The sequence below is a fragment of the Balaenoptera physalus genome (genome assembly GCF_965194825.1).
Source record: "Balaenoptera physalus genome assembly, chromosome: 11".
In the NCBI taxonomy this organism is placed as follows: domain Eukaryota; kingdom Metazoa; phylum Chordata; class Mammalia; order Artiodactyla; family Balaenopteridae; genus Balaenoptera; species Balaenoptera physalus.
This window is the reverse complement of record NC_138896.1, coordinates 215,507-235,075: the sequence shown is the minus strand read 5'-3', so window position 1 is coordinate 235,075 and position 19,569 is coordinate 215,507. Positions and strand designations below refer to the sequence as shown.

The window sequence follows — 19,569 nt, the reverse complement described above, 5'->3', positions numbered from 1 at the left end:
TCCTTCCTGCTTATGGACAGCACAGCATGGTTAGCGGGCTGCCTGGGGAATCCCAAGACCAACCTGTGTTCCTAAATCTCAGAGAGCTATTGGGCAAGATGATCGACTTTTCTGAACCATTTTTTCCTCCTTAAAATAGAGCATTGGACTGTGAATTTTCAAAGGTCCTAGCCAGCAATCAGTGAACGATTGCAATCAGTGAACGATTGTATTTCCATCCTCTGCTTGTGCTGTTGTTGCTTCCTGTTGAGATGAACTTTCAAAAACATGAACAATTCTTGAGTTAGTATTTGCCCATAAATGACAGAGCCATACCCAGTTTTTCTTCTGCCATCCATCTGGAACATTTTCTTTCTCTTATTCATTTCTTATAAACTTATTTTTCTAGCTGAGACCATCTGCTTAACAAGCTCTCCTAAGCTCAGAACCAGCTATGGTGTGTGCGTGCGTGTGCGTTTGTGTGTCTGTATTTGTGTGTGTGTCTGTGTCTGTGTGCATGTGTGTGCACGTGTGTCTGTGCGTGCGTGTGTCTGTGCGTGCGTGGTGTGTCGGGAAAGTTTTCCATAAGGGACTCTATCTCCCTGCACTCCCGTCCACCTTATCCTTGAAGCTAACCCCAACTCCCTGCATCATAACCCCAAAATTATCATTGTCATGTGTTGCAATTCTGTGACTAAAGAAAAGGAAAAGAGAAAGCCTGATCCATTTTGACATGTCCTGGTTTTCTCTTTTAATTTTCATAGCACCACCGCAGAGGTTTCCAGGTTCAGCTCTCATGCTGAACAGGTGACTCATTTCCAAGCTCCTCCCTGTCTTCCTCGTTTATTCTTTGTAGCTGCTGATAATGGAAAGAAGGGAGGGAAGAAGACTTCTAGACGAAGCTGGCTTGCTTCACATTTACAGTAGAATCTATTCACTTGCATTCTGTCTTATTCGTAAAATTGTTAAGGCATCATAAGCCTAGTGGAATTTCACTCCATGTAAGATTTTTACTTCTACTTTTCTTCCTGCTGTTTTCCTGTGTCTCAGCACAGCCAACACCACAAATTTTGGCAGCAACTCCCAAACAAATAAAGCTTTCATGTGTGCACAGTGCGGAATGGTTACTAGTCACGTGGGCCAGCAGGGACCATACGCGTGTGGTTAAGGATAACCAGTTAGCGGTGTGTTTAGTGAGCAATAACTTTGAACTTTAAGGTGGGAGTGTGTAAAAGCCCACAAGCAGAAGTTCAGCCGTTAGAGCCAGCCAAGTCATTACGGGTGTTGCTGATAATTCAGAGAATTGAGATAAACCTTGGCCCAAGCGGGAAGTAGCTAAGTAATCTTCCTTGGCCTTTTGAACATACTGTAATCTGGAGTGTCTCAGCCTCAGCACTGCTGACATTTGGGGCTAGATCTCTTTTCTTTTTTTCTTGTGGGGCTGTCCTGTGCATCGTACGATGTTTAGCAGTACCCCTGGCCTCTACTACTGGACGCCATTGGCACCCCTCAGTCACGATGATCAGAAATGTCTGCAGCCCTTGGAGAGCAAATGCAGCTGCTGCCGGTGTTGTTTGTGCAGTGGGCCCATGGGGATGAGATCTTTTAGGGACGAAATTTCTTTCTCTGTGTGTCTCTTTCCCTCTCTTTCTCTCACTTGATAACCACTTAAATGTACACTAATAGGTGATGTTAGCCCTCTGCAGAATCCTCAGGCCACACGGTCCAATTAGAACAAATTAAGAACAAGAAGTTAAGGTGAAGAGCTAATCTAGCCAAAACATGACTGAAAGTTAAAAAAAAAAAAAGCTAGAACCTAATGAATTGTGGAAATAAGTAAAAAAAAAAAAAAGAGTCTATAACTACTGAAGCAAAAGCACAAAACATTTTTCTCTGCTTCTCCAGAACTGTCCAAAAAGAGAGTACGTATCCAGTTGACTGCTTGGGGCCATACGAGCAGCCTGACCGTGAGCATGGCCCCTTCAGTGACCTCAGCGTCTGAAAGGCCACTAATTTCCAGCCCTCCAAGCAGTCTCCTGAGTATGAACTTGGTTTCCTCCTTCCACTTAAGAGGTTTGGGGACCTCAGATCTCAGAGCGCTGACAACTGGAGAGTGTGGCGTCAGGGGAAGACAGCAGGAGGAATGAATACCCAGGTAGGTAAGCAGGGCAGAGAGACGTGGTGGAGAGTCTGGGAGGAGGTAAGTGGAGAGATGCCAGCAGGCTTGTAGTTGGGGATCAAGAAATTACGTTGACATGTAGAGCTCCCAGCTGGGTTGGCAGAGGCAAGGCTGGTTGTGGAGGAATGGAGCTGTGAGGCAGATTATAGGGCAGAGTATCAGGCAAAGGGGGAATAAGACCGAGCCCGGGTCCCTAAAGACTGGAGGGAGGTGACACTACTGTCAGCCTGCAGGTTGTAGCATGTATACCTGTGTGTTGTCAGTATACCTAGTTTCCAGAATTGTAAGCTTCATGAGGGCAGGGACAAGTTGTCATCAATCTTAGTATCCAGCACCTGAAATAGCCCCTACTATGTGGGGAAGCTTTCAGATGTTTGTTGATTAAGGAGAGAAAACACAACTGGGAGATTGTTGCATTTATCCAGATGTAAGGTTCACAAATAATTCATCCCTTTATATGCCAGATACTCTGTCAATGCTGTATCTACTTAGCCTGCCTTTTCTAGAGCAATGCAATTTCCATGTGGGATGGCTGTGATCTAGGAGTGACCAAAGTCCTCTTGTGCTTTGTTTTTGAAACTGATGCAGTATATACTGGTGAGAGAGAGACAGAGACAGAAAGACAGAGAGAGAGAGAGAGAGAGAGAGAGAGAGAGAGAGATTGAACACAGTGTTTCCATGTATTGCCGTACCCTTCCTCTTGATTTGCAGCCATAGCTGTGGTTGGCAGAGCCCAGCACTTTCTGTAATTCTGCCCTTGACATCATGCTGTTCTTTGAGCTTTGGTTGGGAAAGCATTCCTGGTTTATGGACATCGTCTTGCAGGTTGGCTATGGTTCTTTTTCTTATCTGGAATGGGTTGACTCCACCTATGTACTTCCCTTTCTCTACTAAGGAAGGTCTACCTGAGACAACAAACAGGTCCTTTAAAACTTTTTATGGTGAAAAAACCAGAAACCTTTCATGGTTGATGATCCCAGCCCAAAACAGCTGACAAAATCTGAACAACTAATGTATTTTAGATTCAGTAGAATAATTGTCCTTTCCATCTGTGTGTGACAAGGCTGGCATAAGATACAACTTGGGCCTTGCTTTTTATTCTAGCTCATCTGGGTGCAAGGACACACACCAAGTACTTCCCTGTAGTACTGTTTTCACGGTCTCCAGATCTTCCTAAAACCCTATTCAAAGTGACCACATGGCCTGCAATCTAGTGGAGAGTGGGATAGTCCCTAAGTGTCCCTGGTCAGAGGATCTGTCTGCATTTACCACACCTGCATGCCCAGCTGCCCTCTTGGAGGCGTACTTCTGCTTCTTCAAATGCGTTTGGTGGTTGGGGGCAGCCCTGAAGTGAAGACACAAGAGAAGATGGCAAGAGAAGCCCCAGCTCTGAGAAACAGCTGGGCAAGGGCAGCTCTCCTTAGGGAAACTGACCCCCATCTGCTGAATGTTACTTTAGAGTTCTTTCCTACTGAAGAGCTTCATGTTGGTTACTTTGTTTGTTTTTTTTCCCCCTTTTATGTGAAACAGAAATTGAACTAGATCTGAAGACATTAAAAAGTGTCTGGGTAGGGGGCTGGAGGGAGAAGGGGGTTTCCTCAGAGGATGGAATGTCCCAAGAGAAATTTCACTGATTGTGAGAGGGGAAGTCCATTTCATATGACATAATGGTGTCATTGTTCAACACCTTGTTGGACAATTTGTTAATATTTATCATTATTTTGATTTGGCATTCATCATTAAAACCCTGTGAATTACAGAAAGACCATTATACATAAAGTGCTACTCAGGCTAGACAATAGATCAGGGTCATTTTCTTTCTTATCCACGGCAGGGCATTTGTGTTTTCTCACTGACCATCTCTTGGTCTGCAGGAGACCACCTGCCTCCACCCAGACAAGACAGTTTCACTCAGAGCTGCATATTGCTCTTCAAAGACTGGCACCTTTCCAGTGCTAGTTGGCCTGCACTTTTTACCATCTCTGTCATACCTGTGTGTCCTTTCTATGCAGGGCTTCAACTCCAGATCTGTGTAGACAACCACTAGCACAGGAGCAAGTGCTGCAAGGAGGATCAAGCCACTGTAGCACGAGGTGTATTCAGTTCACAGGAAGTTAGGGTGTGTTTCTCTTTCACCTCTCATACATCCAGTAACCCCTGAAAGAGGGCAGGAAAGTCTGAGGCAATGCTCGCCCTGATTCACCAGCACACAACTTGCATACTGTACAGACTAGAGCAATGTCTCAATCTAAAAACATTTATATTTGGCTTTATAATGGCATCAGTTTCTCCCCCATTCTGCTCCAGAATACAAGGGAGTGCTTACTTTACCTCTCTTGTAATTAAAGGGTCCATGATGGTGCTTTTACCCTTTCAAAGGCACAGTTTGTCTTCAAGGTGATGTGAGATCTCTGTCTCTAAACATAGAAAACTTTGTGACTTTAAATAGCAGTCTCCTCTCCTGCTTGTCAAGGTTTTGTAAGGCAGCCCAAGGGCAAGTGCAGTGGTTGGTTAGAGAGATAGATAATTGATATATAAGACAGTATGGTATGTGGACATCTTTCCTCACTGCAGTGCTTTTAAAAATGTGTATAATTTTTTGAAGTGTAGTCATTTACAATATTGTGTTGGTTTCATGTGTATAGCTAAGTGATTCAGTTATATATATTACACATTTTTTTAAAATTAATTTATTTTATTTTTGGCTGTGTTGGGTCTTCGTTTCTGTGCGAGGGCTTTCTCTAGTTGCGGCGAGTGGGGGCCACTCTTCATCGCGGTGCGCGGGCCTCTCACCTGTCGCGGCCTCTCTTGTTGCGGAGCACGGGCTCCAGACGCGCAGGCTCAGTAATTGTGGCTCACGGGCCCAGTTGTTCCGCGGCATGTGGGATCTTCCCAGACCAGGGCTCGAACCCGTGTCCCCTGCATTGGCAGGCAGATTCTCAACCACTGCGCCACCAGGGAAACCCAATTACACATTTTCAGATTATTTTCCATTATAGGTTATTGCAAGATATTGAATATAATAAAAAAATGTACAATTTAAGGTGAACTTTTGCTTTTAAAATCTCACTATTTTCATTGCAGTCATAACAACCAAGCAAATGGGGCAGGAAGCTCTCTGCTTTGTGGTTATTTTATTCAAGCCATGTATGAAGTTTCTTTTTGGTATAAAGGTATGTGTGTGGTTTTTTTCCTTGAGTAATAGTAACTCTAGAACTTCAGAGTCAGTATAAGTGTTGATTCCGATCTCCAGAATTACATATCTGGCTAAGATAGGGCTGCAGAGGTAAAATGTCTACTCTGTGGTAGGCAGAACTACCTTGAAAGAGACCATGCTCTCTTCTAGTTGTTAAGTGTAAAGTTTCACTGAGTTAAGATAATAATCCCTTAGCCCTCTTTACCTATTTCCTAAAAAAATATGTGGTTTTAGTTTGTATCAGTCACTTTCTGTTCTTTTTAATTTTATGAAATTTCTTATTTCTAAAATGTTTAGTGATCACATAAAAAAGAGGGGACAGTTTGGTCCTTTCACTCAGTATAAAGCATCTGTCATGAGTGTTACTATCTTGTCCCAGTTTGCCCAGGATTTCCCTCATTTTAGAACTGGAAGTCCTGTGTCCCCGGAAGCCCTTTAATCCTTGGCAATCCAGGACAGCTGGTTACCCTCGATCTATGATGTATTTTGGGGAAATACACATTAGCTTTAAATAAGAAAAAATACTTAATAGCTATTTAAGCACCTTCCTCTTTATTTACAAATAGTTCCAGGTGTGAAATGTTGAAAAGGAGCAGCTGTCTCCCATTACTGGACAGAGCCAGACTGTCTTCAGCTGCTTCTATGTGGCAGGAGCTGGTCTCTCCTCAACAGTTATAGCAGCTGCTACTTTCCAGAAGGGAAGTATTGGCTAAAGAAAAGCCAATGTCGGTATTTCTCCCTGAAGAAAAATGCATATTGATCTTCCCTAAAACAAATCAGTAGTTGTGTTAGGTTCAATTTGAATATTTTCCCTAGAAACTATCTCAGAGTAACCATGAGAGCCTAATAGATTTTTCTTATAACATTAAATTGACGAGATCACAATGCTTGAAAGAGTACTTATTTCAAGGAAAATGGACAGTTTCCTAAAAGCAGTTAGATTTTCATGAAGTGGAGCGTTTGGGTACATAAATGCTTTAATTGAGCATCTTCTTTCTCCTCTTAAATCCCCCTCACCGCCTACTGTCCCTCAGCCTAGTTTCTGCTCCCCAGGTAACATGGCCTTAGATATCCTTTTGCAACCCCATTTCCAAGCATTAAGGTGACATTTTTATTCATTCGACCAACATTTATTGAAAACCTACTATGTTCTAGGCATTGTGCCAGAAGCTGAGGATACAGAAATAAAAACAAAACTGCTCCACACTTAACTCACATTTATTTATAAGTTCATTGGAAATAGGGACTTGCACATAAATAATTTCCATGTAATATGACATACTCTGAGTTTGTAAAACTTGCTTTTTGGAACTTAGAGGAGGGCGCTCAGAACTGCCTTAGCTGGCTCTTCTTTTCTATAAAAATAAGCATCGTATCTTAATAAGGAAGAGGCGGTTAGGACACAGACACACACAAAGGGAAGACCTTATGAGGACACAGGGAGAAGACGGCTGTCTACACACCAAGGAGAGAGGCCTCAGGAGGAACCAACCCTGCTGGCACCTTGGTCTTGGAATTCCAGCTTCCAGAACTGTGAGCCAATAATGTTCTGCTGTTAAAAGAAATAACAGATGTTGTCTGTCCAGTCTGTGGTACTTTGTTATGGCAGCAGTTCTAGCAAACTAATACAGAGAAGGAAGCAGCCACTGCCAGAACCATGACTTTGTCAGGGAGGCCATGGGGAAGAGATACCCTAGCCTCTCTCTCCAACTGCTCTCTGATCTCACTTAAAAAATAAACCTACCTGGAGGCCAGCAAAGGAGCCCAAGTGGTTTGTTCCACATGTACACTCTCCCAGGGCACTTGCAGGACAGAGAAGGGTAAGAATGGATTCGGGGGGACAAATAGAAAATGATCAGCAAAGACATCTCATCAAGTTTTGAAAAATCAAGAAGGGCTTCATGGAGGAGGTGACTCTTGAACTGAATGTGGAATACTAAATGAGTTAATATGAATAAAGTACTTAGAAGCTTATTTGTACCATAATATGTGTTGTGTGTGTTGTCGTTTTTACCACCATACCCTTTCTATTTATTATTTCTAGTTCATTGTAGCAGTCCAGGAAGGTTGGTATTATTTTCCCCTTTTTACAGATAAGAGAATTAGGCTCAAAGAGGTTGAGCAAATGGCTAAGCCAGTTTTCATACTCAAGCCTGCCTGGCTCAGAAGCCACCAGTCCAGGTTGCATCCCTGATAGCCATCAGCCAGATGATGAAGCCTGAATAAAGGACAGTTCCGAAAGAGGATGTTATAGACACAAAGGCATGTTGGCAAGAGAGACTGTGGCACCTTTGGGGACCTGAGGTGGTTTACCAAGGTAGCAACATAGAATGCAAAGTGGAGAGAGGCAAGACATCAGTGGAAGGGGGCAGAGCCTGTTTAAAGACATCTTCATATGCCATGCCAGGAAGTTTAGACTCCCTCTCAGAGATGCTGGGGACCCTTTGCAGGATTTGGATTTTAGAATGAGCATCTTGAGGGCTTTTTGGAGTATGCCATGTTTTAGTAGGTGAGACTGAAGATGGGGAGATCACTTAGAAGGCCATTGCCTGGTGAAAAATAATGAGAGCCTTAAATAAAGATTGGCAGAGGGGATGGAGAGAAGGGCTGGTTGGGGAAAAGGGAAGAGGGAGAATTCGTAGGACTTGAAGATTAATTGGATATAGGAAATTGGAAAGGGAGAAGAGCAAAGCGTTACCCCCAGGTTTCTAGCTTTGGTAACTGTATAGATGGTGGCGCCATTCACAAGGGTGGGAACACAGGAGGAGGAACAGGGTTGGTGGGAGAGTGATGATTATTGTCTGGACATGCCGAGTTTCAGATACTTCTGGGTTATCCAGGTAGGAAATACAGAGCTAAATTACTCCAGAAAATACAGAAAACCCAACGATTACTTAAGTTTTGTTGTATCTTACAGCATAAATCACAATATTTTGATTGCTCTAAAAAGTGATTATTTTTCCTACCTTTGTTCTGAGAGATAAGCAAATACCACCATGATTAGGTCATAGTTATAAGCATGTTATTTCAATAATTTTTTAAACAAACAATTATTGTTCCAATTTTACATAAAGTACTAAAATAGGTATTGGGAGATAGGAAGGTAATAGTGAAAGATGAATAAAATAGAGTCTTCCAGGAATAGCTGATGGAGTTACAAAAATGAAACCAAAGAGTGACCCAAAGAGGATGGAATTAAATATGGGCATGGTATGTCTCAAGTTTTCCAACTGAACACTAGCCTGATGACTAAGCTACTCATAAATCACATTCCAGTTATGTTGTCAGCAATAGAAAATAATAATAGGAATAAGGGCCAGATAAAGGCAACAACTCTTAAGCCCCACTGGTAGAGCAAATTATACATGTCATGCAGTAGGCCTCTTTCTAGTGTATCATTTCAAATGAGCTCCAATAGGCAACAAATAATGAGGAAGTGAACTATGCAATACGGAAACTTGTAAAGATAATAAAGATGCCTGTGTATTCTAAATAAGAGACTCCAAAGATGGTTTTATGAGATCTTAATTCGAAATGATTTATTTTATCATCCACCTCAACTTCAGTGGCTTGGTAGTTCTGACAACCCTAATTATGGTCAGCAGGTATTCCTCTGGTGCCAAGTAGTATAAAAGAGAGACAGCCTCCTTGAAAAATGGCCCTCAGTCCTCCTAAAAGTCCCTTGCAAAAACATACTGTTGGTCAAACAAATGCCCTTAATATATATTTGGATAATAAGAAAGATAAGGCACCATGCATTTTCTTTATTGCAATAAAAAAACTATGTACTTTGTTATGTCCTAATTGAAATTTCACTTAAGACATAAAAAATAGAAAGGCAAGGAGTTCTAAACATACAGAAGACAAGGAGTTTTGCTCCTACTCTAACAAGTAAAAACTAGATAAACTATATAATTATAACTTTTCTTGAATCCATCAGAGACCTGAGGTCACAGGTAAACTAAATAGCCCCAAGTCCAAGGAAAGGTAGGCCCTTTCAAGGATAGACAGGATACAAGCACTTGCCCACCCGTGGTAGAACATAGCAGGAAAAGATATCGGGCACCGTACAAGTAGGTAAGAGCTAAAATTTTGGTAACAGATTGCTAGAGGCCAAGTGCGAGTGAAAGGCCCCCAGGTGGCATGAGGAGAGTCTGTGCCCACTCACAGGCTCCTCCCCACAGACTTCCATCCGATCCCTATGGGTGCGACTGGGGCTGGGGGTAGGAGGTGGAAGGCAGCCCCTGTGGGGTGCAGACGTGGAGGAGGGGAGTGCTGCCAGCCCAGGGAAATCCGAGTCCCCTCCAGGCCTTTCTCCCCTTTGCGACCAAAGCTTTACGTTCCTGGGAGAGGGACATGCACAAAGGAGCATGCGTTGTGTCTGAGGAAAGATTAAAAATAAAAACCATCTATCTTTGGGGGAGGGACAGAAAACAGTCCTGGCCCAGGATCCCGTACCAGTACCTTGGAGGGCTCCTGCCACTGGGAGAGGGCTGGGAACTGCAACACTAGGGTTACCAGATTTAGCAAGTAAAACTAGAGCTAAATCTGAATTTCACAAAAACAATAAGAGAAATTCTGTGTAAATATGTCACCTCCCAGTGGTAGCCGGCCGTGGCTTGTTCCTCAGCGCTCACTGTCTTTGTGACGCGAGACAGGAGACTGCTTTGTTGTCCTGGTCTAGCTTCAGTCTCAGATGGGTCCTGTGCGCCTGGGACTCCAGGACTGGGCTGCCCCTCTTCCCGTGGAGTCAGATTATTCTGCATATCTTTGGCAGCTCAAGTATGGGTAGGGTTGTCAGGAAAAAAAAAAATTAAATTTGAATTTTACATACACAACAAATAATTTTTCAGCATTAGTATGGGTTATTAACGCTTACGGTTCTATGATTCCCATTTTAACTGACCAAAAACTAAAGTTAAAAGAGGGTAACTCCCCATAATCATGTGCTGAGTAAGTGGAAAGTGTGGTGTTTCTACCAGGTGGTGTGGCTTCAGGGCACCAGCACTTAACCGCTACTCCAATGTGAATTCTCTCTGTACTGTGCACACTTACTTACAACACTGTATTTCATTAGAGATAATTACAGAGCAACCCCGCATGGATTTCTAACAACCATTTTTTAAATAATAAAATAGTTTTTAATTTTTAATAATATTAAAAATTTTTCCATACATTGAACTGATTAATAGAATCACAGATTAGAACTTACTGTTTTTTATTTCACACACTTACATTTCTAGACATCTACTGTGATTCTAATTCTGCTAAAAGAAGAACATCTGCTAAATATTTGTCTCTGCTTGGCTGAGTTTGTCTAAGTTGATGGAGGAAGCAACAAAGAGGAACCACAACTCCAGATATAATTCTGAAGAATAACAGAGAGCAATAGAGAAATTTCCTTGTCTTCTTAGAGTATAGACTACCCAAAAAAACCAAACCAAAACAAAAAAATGGTAATACTGGGCACAGCCAGGCACATGTCTGAGAGTCTCGGGAAAGCATAGTTTCCTTTTAACTCAGAGAAGATACGGGTTTAATTTTATAAAACTAAATTCTTGAATTACAAAAATTCTTCTAGTTCTAGGGGAGAGAAATTGAATTTCCTGAGAGAATATTATGTTAATTAATTTTCTCTTGCTGCTGTAACAATTTATCACAAACTTGGTGGCTTAAAACGAAACAAATTTATTAGCTTATAGTTCTGCAGGTTAGGGGTCTGACATGGGTTTCACTGGGCTAGAATCCAGGTGTTGGCAGGCTGCCTTCCTTTCTGGAGGTTGTAGAGGAGAATCTGGTTCCTCCTCATTGGTCTGCTGGCAGAATTCAGTCCCTGCAGTCGTAAAACCTATGTCCCTGTTTTCTTGCTGGCTGTAAGTTGAGGGCCATTTCCAGCTTCTGGAGGTCACTACATTGCTTTCTCCATCTTCAAAGCATTAGCAGCCTGAATCCTTTGCACACTGCGTTTCTCTGAACCACTCTTTCATTGTCTTCCACTTTTAAGGATTCACGTGTTTAGACTGGGCCAGGATAATATCTCTATCTCAAGGTTCTTCACCTTAATCACATCTGCAAAGTGCATTTTGCCATGTAAGGCGGCAGCATATTCACAGGGGATTAGGATGTGGACATCTTTGATTTATTCTGCCTACCATACATAGAGATTCGTTAAGAAGTTTGAAGCTGCAAATAGAAAACCTGACTGCTAGTGAGTTAAAGAAATAGGAATTATTTTTCTGTGATAGAATGGGGTCTGCAGGCAGTGAGGTTGGGTTTGGGTGCCCATCAGGGTCTGGCCTCTTTCATCTTTCCGCTCCACGATCTTTAGTGTTTTGACTTCCTGATGTAGCTGCAGTCCCAGGCACTATGTCTGCTTTCAAGGTTAGAAAACAGAGGGAGAGCTATTACAGAATCTCTCCTTCAAACTTCCTTATGTATCTTTGATCAGAACAGGGTCATGTGGCCACCCTTGTTGCAAGAAAGGATAAAAAATAGAATACCTGGCAAAGATGAACTATATTGTCTGGAAAGTCTTAGAGCAATTATAAGTCATCTCATGAGACCATCATGGGAAATATCTGGGGGTTTTAAGCAAAGAAGAATAGGGGAGGGTTCTTGAGTAGGCAATGAACAATGAGTTGTCTCACAGAATCAAAGGAAAAATAAAGCAACCAATAGTCAGAAGAGAAATTCCCAGCATGTCTCCAAGGATCTGAGCAAGAGGGATTTGTGAAGCTTTTCCCTAGATAATACAATAATGTGACTCTCCTCCAACAACTCCTAATATAAATCTGCGTTTTTACTTCTAGACTTTAAATCCCTGGGAGAAAAAAATTTGATTGGCCCAGGTTAGGTGAGATGCCCACCCCTGAGTTTATCAATTATGACCCTGAAGTCACGGACATTTAGTGCAGACAAGGCCTAACCCTGGACATCTAACCCTGTGTATTGAAGACTATTCTAGAGCAATGGTAATTGTTAGATGAACCTTTAGCAAAGTGATGTCTGTGAATGCTAAAAAAGTAAATATGGATGAAACTTAAAAATTGAAATTCTGACTAGATGACTGGGTCATGATTTTATTATGTGATAATGATGGCCAACACAGTGTAGTGGCAGAAGTTTTTCCAAATAACATGGAAATATATTCACTAAGTTAAATTAATGTTTACATCTCATTTAACTCATTTGGTGAGAACTAAAGGTAATGTGCTAATGCAAGAAATGTCTAGTGATGATTCTACCAAAAATATGAAGCATATGAATAAGGTTTTGCACTAATACTTCAGAAGTGGTAACCTTTACTGTTGCCTGTTTATCCCTCTCAAAACTATTTACCTATATGGAGGATTCTATTAACATCATACTCAATGGTGAAAAGCTGAAAGCTTTTTCTCTAAGCTCAGGAACAAGACAAGGATGCCTCCTCTTGCCACTTTTATTTAACATAATACTGGAATTCCTAGCCAGAGCAACTAGGAAGAAAAAGAAATAAATGACATCCAAATCGAAAAGAAAGAAGGAAAACTCTCTATCTGCAGATGACATAATATTATATGTAGAAAATCCTAAAAGACTCCACCAACACTGTTAGAACTAATAAACAAGTAAAGTTGCATGATACAAAATCAATATACAAAAGTCAGTTGTATTTCTATACACTAGCAATGAACTATCAGAAAGACAAATGAAGAAAAGAATGCCATTTACAATTGTATCAAAAAAAATAAAGTACGTAGGAATAAATTTAACCAGGAAGGTGAAAGACCTATATTCTGAAAACTATAAGACATGGAGAAAAGAAATTGAAGATGACACAAATAAATGGAAAGATATTCTGTGCTCATAAATTGGAAGAATTAATATTGTTAAAATGTCCATGCTACTCAAAGCAATGTACAGATTTAATGTCATCCCTATCAAAATTTCAATGGCATTTTTTCCCCAAAGAAATAGAATAAACAATTCTAGAAGTTGTATAGAACCACAGAAGACCCCAAATAGCCAAAGCCATCTTGAGAAAGAAGAACAAAGCTGGAGGCATCACACTTCCTGATTTCAAACTATATTACAAGGCTATGGCTTTGTAATATAGTATAGACTAGGCATAAAAACAGACACATAGATCAAGGGAACAGAATATAGAGCCAAAAAATAAACCCACGCACATATGGCCAATTAATTTATGATGAAAGAGTCAAGAATATACAATGGGGAAAAGATAGTCTCTTCAATAAGTGGTGTTTGGAAGACTGGACAGCCACATGCCAAAGAATGAAACTGGACCCTTATCTTATACCATACACAAGAAAATCAACTCAAAATGGATTAAAGACTTGAATGTAAGAACTGAAACGATATAACTCCTAGGAGAAAACACTGAGGGTAAACCCTTTGACATAGGCCTTGACAAAATTTTTTTGTATTTGATACCAAAAACAAAGGCAACGAAAGCAAAAATAAACAAATGAGACTGTATCAAACTAAAAAGCTTCTGCACAGCAAAGGAAAACATCACCTAAATAAAAAGGTAACATACAGAATGGGATAAAATATTTGCAAATCATATATCTGATAAGGGGTTAATATCCAAATATATAAAACTCATACACCTCAACAACATAAAAAGAAACAATCTGAACTACAAAGTGGGCAAAAGAACTAGACATTTTTCCAAAGAAGACATACAGATGGCCAATAAGTACATGAAAAAATGCTTAACATCACTAATCATCAGAGAAATGCAAATCAAAACCACAATGATTTATCACCTCACACATATTGGTATGACTGTCATCAAAAAGATAAGAGATAACAAATGCAGGCAAGGATGTGAAGAAAAAGAATCCCTGTGCACCATCGGTGGGAATGTAAACTGGTACACCACAGTGGAAAATGGTGTGGAGTTTCCTCAAAAAGTTAAAAATAAGACTACCATATGACCCAGCAATTCCACTACTTGGTATATGTCTGAAGGAAATGAAATCACTATATCACTGTCTCAAAGAGATGGCTGCACCCAATATTCACTGCAGCATTTTCAAAATAGCCTAGGCTGGGAACCAATCTAAGTGTCCATTAATGGATCAATGGATAAAGAAAATGTGATTCTATAGATCTATATCTATAATAGAATATTATTTAGCCATTAAAAAATCCTGCCATTTGTGACAACATGGATGGACCTTGAGGGCATTGTGCTAAGTGAAATAAGTCACGCAGAGAAAGACAAATACAGTATGATCTCACTTATATGTGGGGGAAAAAAAAAAAGAAACCTCAGAGAAAAGGAGAATAGATTGGTATTTGCCAGAAGCAGTGGGTGGGCGTGGGAGAAGTAGGTGAGGGTGGTCAAAAGGTACGAACTTTCAGTTATGAGATAAATAAGTTCTGCAGATATAATAATGAACAGCATGGTGACTATAGTTATTAATACTGTATATTTCAAAGTTGCTAAGATAGTCGATCTTAATAGTTCTTATCACAGAAGAAAACATTCGTAACTATGTGAGGTGATATGTGTTAACTAAGCTTATTGTGATGTCATTTCACAATATATACATATATCAAATTATTATGTTGTATAGCTAAAACTAATACAATGTTATGTGTTAATTATATCTCAATAAAACAAACAAACAAAAAAGAATTAGAGAAATGGAGGAGGAGCTGGTATTATAGGAACCACAAAAATAAAAGAGGTTCTTACAAAAGGGAAATTCTTGATATATTTTTCCATTTAAATAAAACACACAGTACAGCCAAGCATATCAAGGAGAAGCACTGGAAAGAGAAAAAAAAAACCCTACAAAGATTAAATTTTTGTAACATTTGTTAACTTATCACACAGTGGAAAGAACATGGGCTATGGCATCAAACAGATTTCAGTTTAAATCTTGCTACACTCAACAGCCATGTAACCCTGGGCAAGTTGCTAAAGTGAGTCAGTCATCTCAGGCGTAGTGTGTGACAAGATACCACCTAGCACAGTTATGAGAATTAAGTGATATGTATGAAAGTGGCTAGTGTATGTAGCTAGGAGCCCAGGAATCCACTGGTTACCTGCCTTTGGTTCAGCAGGTCTGAGCCTAGACCTGGGTATCTGTGTTTTAAAAAGTTCCCTGGGTGATTATACTGCATGGGCAGGGCAAAGAAACATGTAAACAACTCAGTGTCTTGCACATGGTAAGTACTTGGTGGTCGTTTTTATGTACAGAATATAAGGATTCTATCATCTTTATTAAGGCTGTTGTGACTTTTTAAATTAAGCACAATGACAAGACCTGTCCTAAATAAGCAGCTCAGATTTTCTTTTTTCTGCCATGAGAGAGAGAAAGAGGGATGGAAGGAAGGATGGAGGAAGGCAGGGAGAGAGAGAGAAAACTAAAATGAACAAAGGAAAAATATAAATGCTATTTATGGTCTAAATCTGTACCATGGCATTTAAAGATTAAACATGAGAGATGTCAAAGGTCTTTAACATGTGGTCATGTATAATTTTGCTGAGGCAAATTTGAATCATTTTTGCTTTATAATGTGTAGGACCAAGTCACTTAGTTGATATGTGTGCTTACCCACTGATCAGTATCCAAATTTCGTTTAGGGTTTGTTGTACTCTATTCATCACCATAAATAGGTAAAGGCTTTGTTCTTTGTGAGATGGCCTCAGAAGAAATTCAACTGCTGTGACACAAAGATATTTGCAAATTTGGGGAAATGGAAAAGGTCTCAAAATAATCTAGCAAATGTCAAAGATTTATTACACTATACATTTTTTAACATAATGGAAAGGTCTCATTCCATTTCACAAATAGTTTTCAACAATAAAATGTCACATGTAAAGGTCAGAGTGCATGGCATATAATGCTCCCAATATTTCAAAAGTTTGTCTGCCTTTCTTCATAGGGAAGAAAACAAAACAAAACAGCAGACCTTGGGGAATGGAGAGAATCTAATTTCCAGAGTCATCGTATTATAAGATTCAAATGTCCAGGTTTCAACAACAACAACAAATTATAAGGCATACAAAGAAACAGGAAAGTATGACCCATGCAGAGAGACAAAATATATGGATAGAAATGATTCCTGAGGAAGACCAAATGCCAGACTTGACAAAGTCTTTAAAGCAACTTTCTTAAAGATGCTCAAAGAGCTAAAGGAAGACATGGACAAAGTCAGGAAAACAATGTATGGACAGAATAGAAATATCAATAAAGACACAGAAAGCATAAAAGGAACAAAAACAAATCCTGAAATTGAAAAGTATAACTGAAATGAAAAATTCACTAAAGGGGTTCGAAAGCATATTTGAGCAGGCAGAAGAAAGAATCAGTAGACTTGAAGAAAGGACAATTGAAATGATCAAGTCTAAGGAACAGAAAGGAAAAAGGTTGAAGAAACAGGAATAGAGCCTAAGGGATCTGTGGAACATCATCAAGAAAAGGAACATATGCATTGTCCCAGAAGAGGAGAGAGAGAAAGGCGCAGAGAGATATTTGAAGAAATAATGACTAAAAACTTCCCAAATTTGAAGCAAGGTATGAATCTTCAAATCCAAGAAGCTCAATGGACTCCAAGCAGGATAAATTCAAAGACATTCACACTGAGGCAAGTTACACTCAAACTGTTGAAAAACAAAGACAAAGAGTATCTTGAAAGTAGAAGAGAGAAGTTATTCATCACACACATGACACCCAGAAGCCTTGGAGACCAGAAGGCATTGGGTTGAGATAATTAAAGTGCTGAGAGAAGAAAACTGTCAACTGAGAATTCTACATTTAGCAAAACTCTTCTTCAAAAATAAAGGAGAAATTAAGACATTTCCAGATAAACAAAAGCTGAGGGGGATCATTAGCATCTGACCTCCTTGCAAGAAATGCTAAAGGAAATTCTTCAGGTTGAAATAAAAGGATGCTAGACAAGAACTCAAAGCCATTTGAAGAAATAAATGTTTCCAGTAAAAATAAATACATAGGCATTATAAAAAACTAGTATTATTGTATTTTTGGTTTGTAACTCTTCTTTATTTTCTACAAGTTTTAAAAGACAAATGCATAGAAAAACAATTACTAGTCATTGTTTTACGAAACACAGTGTGCAACTTTGTAATTTGTGACAACAATAACTGTCAGAGGGTGGGGACAGAGCTGTATAGGAGCAGAGATTTTGTATGGTATTAAACTCAAACTGGTATAACCTCAAATTAGAATGTTTTAACTTTAAGATATTAAATATAACCCCCATGGTAACCACAAAGGAAATAGCTATAGCATGTACGTAGAAGGAAATGAGAAGAGAAGGAAAATGTTTCAATTAAACACAAAATAATACAGTAAGGCAGGAAATGAAGGACAAAGAAGCAATAAACCCTACAGAAAACAAATAGCAAAATGACAGAAGCAAGCCCCTCCTTATCAGTAGTTTAAATGTAAATGGATTAAACTCTCAAATGAAAAGACAGAGATTTGCAGAATGGATTTAAAAAAATAATCCAACTATATGCTGCCTACAAGGAATTCACTTTAGATTCAAAGACACAAAAGGATTTAGGGTGAAAAGATGGAAAAAGGTATTCTATGTAAATAGTAACCAAGAGAGTTGGGGAGGTTATACTAATATCATACAAAATAGACTTAAATAAAAAAAGCCTGTAAGAAACAAAAAACTCATTATATATTAATAAGTTTCAATACAGCAAGATTATATAACCATTATACATATTTACACACCTAATAACAGGCCCTCAAAATATATATGAAGCAAAAACTGAGAGAATTTAAGGGAGATATGGACAGTTCTACCATAATAGTTGGAGATTTCATTACCCCACCTTCAATAATGAATAGAACAGGGACTTCCCTGGTGGTGCAGTGGTTAAGAATCTGCCTGCCAATGCAGGGGACACGGGTTCAAGCCCTGGTCCAGGAAGATCCCACATGCCATAAAGCAACTAAGCCTGTGCACCACAACTACTGAGCCTGCTCTCTGGAGCCCGCGAGCCACAAGTACTGAGCCTGTGCGCAACAACTACTGAAGCCCGCATGCTCTATAGTCTGTGCTCTGCAACAAGAGAAGCCACCGCAATGAGAAGCCTGAGCACTGCAATGAAGAGTAGCCCCTGCTCGCTGCAACTAGAGGAAGCCCGCATGCAGCAACAAAGACCCAATGCAACCAATAAATAAATAAATAAATTTATTTAAAAAAATAATGGATAGAACAACCAGACAGAAATAGGTAAGAAAACAGAAGACTTGAACAACACAACAAACCAGCTAGATCTAACAAACATACACAGAACACTTCATCCAACAACAACAGCATACACATTCTTCTCAAGTGCACATGGCACATTCTCCAGGATAGACCATATGTTAGGCCACAAAACTAGTCTCAATAGATTTTAAAAAATTGATATCACACAAAATACCTTTTCTAAACACAAGTTGAAGTTAGAAATTAATAACAGAAAGAAAACAAAAAATTTCTGTCTATCAACAGATGAATGGATAAAGAAGATGTGGCACATATATACAATGGAATATTACTCAGCCATAAAAAGAAATGAAATTGAGTTATTTGTAGTGAGGTGGATGGACCTAGGGACTGTCATACAGAGTGAAGTAAGTCAGAAGGAGAAAAACAAATACCGTATGCTAACACATATAAATGGAATCTAAAAAAAAAAAAAAAAAGTGTTTCTGAAGAACCTAGGGGCAGGACAGGAATAAAGACGCAGATGTAGAGAATGGACTTGAGGACATGGGGAGGGGGAAGGGTAAGCTGGGATGAAGTGAGAGAGTGGCATGGACATATATACACTATCAAATGTAAAATAGATAGGTAGTGGGAAGCAGCCGCATAGCACAGGGAGATCAGCTTGGTGCTCTGTGACCACCTAGAGGGGTGGGATAGGGAGAGTGGGAGGGAGATGCAAGAGGGAGGAGATATGGGGATATATGTATACGTATAGCTGATTCACTTTGTTATACAGCAGAAATTAACACACCCTTGTAAAGCAATTATACTCCAATAAAGATGTTGAAAAAAATTTACAAATATGTAATCATGTAAAAGTATAGTCTTTAACAAGCAAAGATTTCTTCTTTCTTGGTCAAAGAAGAAATCACAAAAGAAATTAGAAAATACTTAGAATTGAATAAAAATGAAAATACAACATACCAAAATTGATAAGATGCAGTGAAAACACTGCAAAGAG

General features: G+C 39.6%; 1 long non-coding RNA gene across 2 annotated transcripts in view; it reads left to right on the top strand.

The window, feature by feature from the left end:
• LOC309638296 overlaps positions 1–19,569 on the top strand; it is a 63,990-nt gene that overhangs the window by 1,377 nt on the left and 43,044 nt on the right. The window contains exons 2-3 of one of the 2 annotated variants that reach the window (XR_014251060.1): positions 1,885–2,134; positions 5,243–7,340. This is a non-coding gene — a long non-coding RNA (uncharacterized lncRNA). Of the gene's footprint in view, positions 1–1,884; positions 2,135–5,242; positions 7,341–19,569 lie in introns of those variants that run through there. The other variant, XR_014251059.1, reaches the window with a different exon arrangement.